Genomic DNA, 7,316 nt, shown 5'->3' with positions numbered 1-7,316 from the left:
TGGCTGTGAAGGCATCTAGTCCCGCCTTCACAGCGGCTGTTCCAGTGAAGGTATAGGCTGATTGGTTGAGGGACTAGCACCCCGTCCCATTGAATTAGAACCGTACCACCCCTGTAAACAAACACTTGCAATTCACTGCAATGGCAACATTTTAATCTAAAAATGTTAGTTATATGACTTAATTCAATTAATTCATAAAGTGTCAATACATAGTAATTGTCTTATTACTCTAAACTGCTACAGTAATTGTGTGTGGGATGATAGGGGGTTGTGTGTGAGTGTGTGGGGGGCGTGGGGGGTGCACGTGTTTATGTGTGTGTGTGTGGGGGGGGGGGAGTGCTATCTAAAAGAAACGTTTCAAAAACCTAAAATCAAAGGAAAGTTTTGGGATAAGATCTTTATCATTTTTTTCCACACAGTCAAGGTTGAAACTGAAAACATCCAGACTTGTCTTGAGGACATGGGATTGTCATATGCATTTTCAAGCCAGGAAAAGAGAACTATATGTCACAGTGTCCCTACAAGTCAACACATAAACAACTGACACAGTCACTAGCTGCCACAGCATTTGCTTGATAAGATATTTACAAGGACAACCCTATTTTTACTAACAAAATCTTACCAATTTCTGTACATTTAAATAGATCAATTGACAATTATTATTATTTTACCACTGATTTAGCAACCTCCCAGATCGATCAGGTGTTCTGATTCTTTATCTCTCCATATTTGGTTCTCCAGAACCAAATATGGAAACTAGCATTCATTCAACTTTTATGCTCCTCTAATCTAGAACAAATTTCAAGAAAACTGCAGAAATGCTTTAAATTAAGAATGAATTCACATTTGTTCAGAGCTCCTTCCAATAAATAACAACTGGAACATCATGAAGTCTGTTTTTTTAACCTTTCATTTATTTTCCTGACTTTGCTACTTGTAATGTTTTATTTTCATTTTAATCATGTGAAGCACAATCGATTGACTTGTGCCTGAAAATTAATCCATCCATTTTCAAACACCCTTAGTGGGGTCAGGAGGGTTGCTGGTGCCCATATCCAGCTAACGTTCCTGGCAAGAGGCCAGGTCGCCAGTCTGTTGCAGGGCAACACAGAGACAGACAGGACAAACAACCAGGCACACACACACACACACATTTTGGGACAATTTAGAGAAACCAATTAACCTGACAGTCATGTTTTTGGACTGTGAGAGGAAGCCAGAGTACCCGCAGAAAACCCACGCATGCACAGGGAGAACATGCAAACTCCATGCAGAAAGACCACACTGTAAAAAAAAACGGCCTCAATTTACGGTAAAAAACTGGCAGCTGTAGTTGCCAGAATTTTACCGTCTTTATACGGTAAAATTCTGGCAACCAAAACTGCCAGTTTATTTTTAAAATACGGTAAAATTCTGGCAACCAAAACTGCCAGTATTTTACCGTATTTTTAAAATGCAGTATATTACCGTATTTTTAAAATACGGTAAAATTCTGGCAACCAAATCTGCCAGTATTTTACCGTATTTTGGAAATGCAGTATTTTACCGTATTTTTAAAATACGGTAAAATTATGGCAACCAAAACTGCCAGTGTTTTACCGTATTCTTAAAATGCAGTACTTTACAGTTTTTTAAGAATACGGTAAAATTCTGGCAACCATAACTGCCAGTATTTTACCGTATTTTTAAAATGCAGAATTTTACAGTTTTTTAAGAATACGGTAAAATTCTGGCAACCAAAACTGCCATTTCCTAAAATATGTTAAATAAAAAATTAAAATGTGGTTTTGCCATAGTAAATACGGTCATACTGCCTGAGACATAGTATCTACATAAGTGAAAAACACGGCCAGACTGTATGATATATTAACATTTTATTGTAAAAACCCCCAAAACCCTTATGGTAAATTACTGGTGTTGAGGAAAAATGATTATTTTTAGTGTTTAATATAGTTTAATCTTTTTTGAACAAATTTCTTAATTTTGAACAGGTTTCTGTTAGTGATTTAAACCTGAAAACTATTGCTGGGTAAGTATTGAAATAATGGAAAAGTAAAATAGAGATCTGCAGGAGAGTTTCTGCTCAGACCCCTGGGGTCTTATCATCAGGGGCGGATCTAGCGGGGTGGCAGGGGTGGCAGTTGCCACCCCAAACGAGAGCCTCGCCACCCCTGTTGCCACCCCAGCTAGCGACAATGAATTCAATAAATAGTTATAGCAAATCGGACATTAAGCGCATGAAACTCTTTTTTCCCCCGACAACATTGAATGCAACACAATGTAACCTGACACCCACTGCTGAGTAGCGGGAAGTGCCAGAGAAGGACAGAGCGCGAGGCAGGAGCATTGATAGATGTATATGTTACTGCACTGGACATTATGTGATTTATCGTAAGTCACACATACGACATTTCTGTCCATTGAGTCAGGAATATCGGTGGTCAGGAAAATACTACAATCACGCAAAGAATCAGAACAACGGACGCAATGTTTAGTAGTTAATTCAACCATAGATAATGGTAATAAGGGCTTCAGATTTCACAGGTGAGGAAAACGTTTTAATTTAAAGAAAAGATTGAACAAGTGAGCAGTGGGTCAGTTATACTAGCCTCACTGTTAACCTGCTACTGACTTTGATAACCTTAACATGTGCTGCGCAGTTCGGTGTGTTTTGGTTCCGTTAGAACTAAAACCGGTCAGCCCGCCCACCAAGTCATCAGCAGAGCAGCTGTTTATTAAATCAGCTAATCAACCGCCGCTGTGCTCAGGCGAAAACTTATTAATAATCCAAATATAGACATCAAGCCTGACAGCATAATGTAACAGACTGGATGTTCTGTTTTAGTGTTTTTGCTACTTTTTTGTGTGGGAAATGTTTGTTTTTTGGTGTTGATTCCCCTGATCGGTAATCTCTGCTCGTTGAGCTGTTGTCTGTCGGTTGCCATGGCAACGAGTCAGCGTAAAGCCGACACACAGAGCGAGAAAAGGCAGAATAAAAGTTGTTGGAGCTATTTTTTCTTTATTTTATTAGGCATTTGGGTTTGGGGCCGATGGTTTTTAAGAGTGGTAGCGTGAGAACAAATGAAAGTTTGATGTTTGTAATTGTTTGATGAAAAAGGAAAATAAATCACCAAGAACAATCAATAAGTTTGGACATTGAACCTCGTTTTGCCTGTGTCTAGAATCATGACCCCAGTGCTTTAGTAGTGGCTTGGTGGAACTTTTATTGGATGTTTGGCTTTGCGAACAGTCAGAAGTGGTTCTATCTAGTTTGGTTCTTCACCTGTTTATCAGCTTTATTGTACCTTTATTGTGGCGCCACTGAAGCCACTGCAATTTCTAAAACAAGCGACAAAACTGAGCTAATCCCCTGTGTTCTAAAAACATGGTGATATTTATAAGTTGTCAAACTACGGCTCCTACAGCATATTTAAAATAAAACAATTGACCAATATAAGTAGATATTCGCCCTTTCTTGTATCTCGACAGAACTAACAGAAACTAAACTGTTTATAGATTTATATCGTGGAGAATTGATCAAACATCAGTTTTCTAATCTTTATTTTAAGTAGTATTTAATAGATATATCGAATAACAAATGATGGCGCTACTAATATTTTTGTGACAGATTTCTCCTTGTCCTGTATTGGGATAAAATGGTTTTCTGGACACAATGCATGTCAATTGATATGCATATCAGTAATGCATATCAATTAGCAGGAGTACGAAAGACATGAAAATAATTAAGAATTATTAAGAACATTAAGAAAAATAAGAACAATTCTTAATGTAGAAAATACAATTTCTACTTTAAGAAATTGTATTTAAGCCTCAGTGCTATATGAAGCTAATTTTGAAACAATGCAAGTTAAAAACAATATTTTGTATTGTTTTTAATATGGAATATTAAAAACAATATATATATATATATATATATATATATATACACACACTGCCACCCTATAAATACTTTTCTAGATCCGCCCCTGCTTATCATTAAAGACAGGAGGTTATAAATTAACATATGCAGGAAGGTGGAGGACAGCATCACTTGAATTACTGTGAGAAAGGTAACTTTGGTTGGTTCACGTAACCAGGATGAGAAGTCTTCCAAAAAACTAACATCTGACATGGTGCAAAACTGAATATAACATAAAATGTTTTAAATCACTAACATTTAATTTGTAAGATACTTTTCTTAAGTTATTAATAACATGCTTTGACTGAAAATTTTAGCTTTTTAGAATTAATTTAGTCAATGATGAATGCATTATTTCTGAATGTATTATTTCTGACTATATTAGAATCAAATGAAAATGTTTTTAGTATTAGAAAATACTTAGGTTTATGGTGAATTAATGTCTTAAATCTTATTTGAATATTATATTAGGTTAGAAACAGGAATTGTACTCCATTATTTTCTGTTGATATTATATATTGCTTTTGTTTGATATCAGGACTAAACCTTGGAGATGCTGAGTGCAGCAGAACAAAATTGGGTTTTTGGAGATAACTTTTCATCTGTTTCTCTTTGCCCAGATGGCTGTAGAGCCGCAGGAGGCCGGATAGTGTTAAGAAAATAAATTTAAAATAAGTTAGTTTTAAAATTTAACATGACTTGATTGAAATAGCTTAAAGTTAGTTTTAAAATTTATAACTTATTCTGGCCTATTGATCTTTATTTTACCTGTAGTTAAATCAGATGGTTTGTCAAGATCTCTGATCTGCCATTTGTCTGTCTGGAACAATCAGTAGGAAGTTCTAGCTTTCCACACTGATCTGTGAAAGCCATAAACCACCATGAATTCGGAGAGTCTGCTTCTACCTTATTTAACAAAAGGAGGAAATGGTGTTTGATCTTGTGACAAAATTGCAGGGAGTTTCTAAATTTAAAAGTGCCAGAGTTGCTTTCCAGTTGGTCAAGTAGAGATTCGCCTTATTTGAATACATTAAAGAGGAAAACACACCTACAGGTATAAAAGTTTGTGCACAAAGGAAATAATTCAGAAAAAGCTGATTTTAGTTTTACTTCTGCACCAGCTCTTTCTCCAAGGACGTCTTTGATATTTCTCTGTCTTCTTGTCTCAGGTAACAATGTTTGTTTCTGTGTTTCTCCAGTTTCCTGTTCTTATACTTTCTTCTGATTGGATTAAATTCTGTAATTCTGTGACGTCAACACGCATTGTTGTGATTCTGTCCTCACGTGCGGTCGCGAGAGAACCCGGGATCAACAGGAAGAACCAGAGCCAGAATTTTTTTTCCTAAATTTAATTATATAATTTCTTCCTTAACACTGGTCACTGTTCTTACCAGAATTTTACCATAAAAATTATAGTACAACACACAAGGAAGTGTAACTTGTCAGCATTTCTATACAGAAAGTTATAAAGAAAATAAATTCAAATTAAACAAAAATACAGATTACGAGTAATCCATTTAAAGAAACAATTTCTATTTAAAAATTCAGTTAAAAATAGAACCGATTCTATTTTCTGTCCAGTTTCCTCACGGTATTACTGAGATCTGGAAAACAAAACAAACAAAAAAAACAGCATGTGTCCACATAAGAGATAACCTATTGTAGAAGAAAAACCGGTGATAAAAGGATTCTTGTTCTGGGTTGAGAGTCACAAGTCACTGAGTTCAGACTTTGCTCAGGATGGTTGTAGTCTTCCCAGTCACAGGTTGAAATTGAGACTCACATGTTGTCAATCATGTATTTTCTCTCTGCTGGAAAACAAACAAAGCAAAAGTTAGAAAGATGCACTATTTATATGAACATCATATAAATGCACCATTCGCTTAAATGTTTGTTTTACCTTTGTTGACTTGCATCTGGAGACTGGTAATTCAACCAGGCGGTGTGGTCATTTCTGACTGAAAATTCAGTAGTTCTTAAATCTTTGTTTGTTGTCGACAGGTGTGATCCTCTCTGCAACCTGACAAAATACACAAACAAAAAACATAAATAAAAACAAATAACTGTTTTAGGCAATTTATGAAATAGATACTCACCATTTATCTGAGTCTCATAAAGGCCAATAAGTTGTCTTCAACCATTTATGTAAGTTACAATTCCTGCAAGCTAGCAGAAACAAAGCTGTAAATGTGTACACTTTTCATACAGGCAAACAAATAGATACACCTGAGACGATTTATGCTATGTTAGTTTTTCTCAGTCACTTTTGGTGCAATTCTTAAGTCATTGTTGGCATTTACAAAACAGTATGCGCATTTCTCAAAACAATTTGTAGAAACAGCAAAAATAGCATTTGTTTGCTTGAAAAATCCTTAGTTCAGCTCTCAAAATTCTGTCAGTTAACATATCAGTGACTCAAAATAATAAGTTATAGTTTCTCTATGTACAGATAAGACTTACGACAAGAATTGATTAGTCATGGGAAGAGACTACAAAATTCACATTTACGCTTTTGCTGTAATTTATTGATGGATCATGCCATGGTGATTCAGAAAGAAAAAGATAGAAATGCAGAGAACAAAAAAGTAGAAAATGAACCACAGGACAATCTCCTCATGGAAAACTGTACAGTGCTGTAGAAATTACATAATTACATTTTAATTTCCATCGTCATGCTGACAAAGGTTCCTCAGTGGGGTTAAGGAATGAACAGTAGGGTGGGAGAACCTCCATCAGCATCATGTTGTGGGTTGCAGCCATATCCTGATGTTGGACTGAAGGAAACTGGCAGATGTCCTCGGCCTCTTCTGACTCTTCTGCTTCCCTCCCAACTATTTCCTCCTCAGCCTCACTCCTCTTCTTCTCTGGCTGTTCACTCTGTCCAGATACTTGTTCATCAGTTCTCAGAAATGTAACATTGTGTTGTGTTCTGGCTACATAGACCATATTGTTGCCAACTGATGGTTCACAGATGCACCTTCAATCTGTTTCAGAAAATTGGTTGATCGTTGGATGAGCTAATGGTTCATAAATTGATCTGTTAGAGAAACTCAGGACTCACTTGGGAGCAATTTACCAATTCAGGACAGATTTAGAAAAGAACCAATTATAAATTAATTAAAATATGATTGACATTATGACAACTTTAAGACGTATGCATGTTAAGACTTACACAATGAACTTATGCTGTTTTGGAAGTTGAGAATTCAACACAGACAGGTTTAACATATTTTGATCAACACAATTAAAGCAAATTACAACGGGGAAAAGCAGAGAAGTGCACATAATCAGCTACATGATGTACAAAAGCAAAACTTGCGAAAGGAATGAGAAACTCATATTTTTTAATGTGCAGAAGTGACACAGTAATTTGAAGATTGAACAGGTATCTTTAAGA

The 7,316-nt window shown here is 35.9% G+C and overlaps 1 long non-coding RNA gene across 1 annotated transcript; it reads right to left on the bottom strand.

The window, feature by feature from the left end:
• Window positions 1–5,283: 5,283 nt before the first annotated feature.
• On the bottom strand, window positions 5,284–7,275 carry LOC145549299 (uncharacterized). The gene is made up of 3 exons (XR_014085197.1): window positions 6,016–7,275; window positions 5,820–5,939; window positions 5,284–5,730 (listed from the first exon to the last, which is right to left on the bottom strand). It is a non-coding gene; the product is annotated as an uncharacterized LOC145549299 (long non-coding RNA).
• Between the last annotated feature and the right edge of the window lie 41 nt (window positions 7,276–7,316).

This window comes from Poecilia reticulata, chromosome 20, assembly GCF_904066995.2.
Source record: "Poecilia reticulata chromosome 20, P_reticulata-male-v2, whole genome shotgun sequence".
NCBI lineage: Eukaryota > Metazoa > Chordata > Actinopteri > Cyprinodontiformes > Poeciliidae > Poecilia > Poecilia reticulata.
The sequence above is the reverse complement of the archived record's forward strand: the minus strand, read 5'-3'. Positions and strand labels throughout refer to the sequence as shown.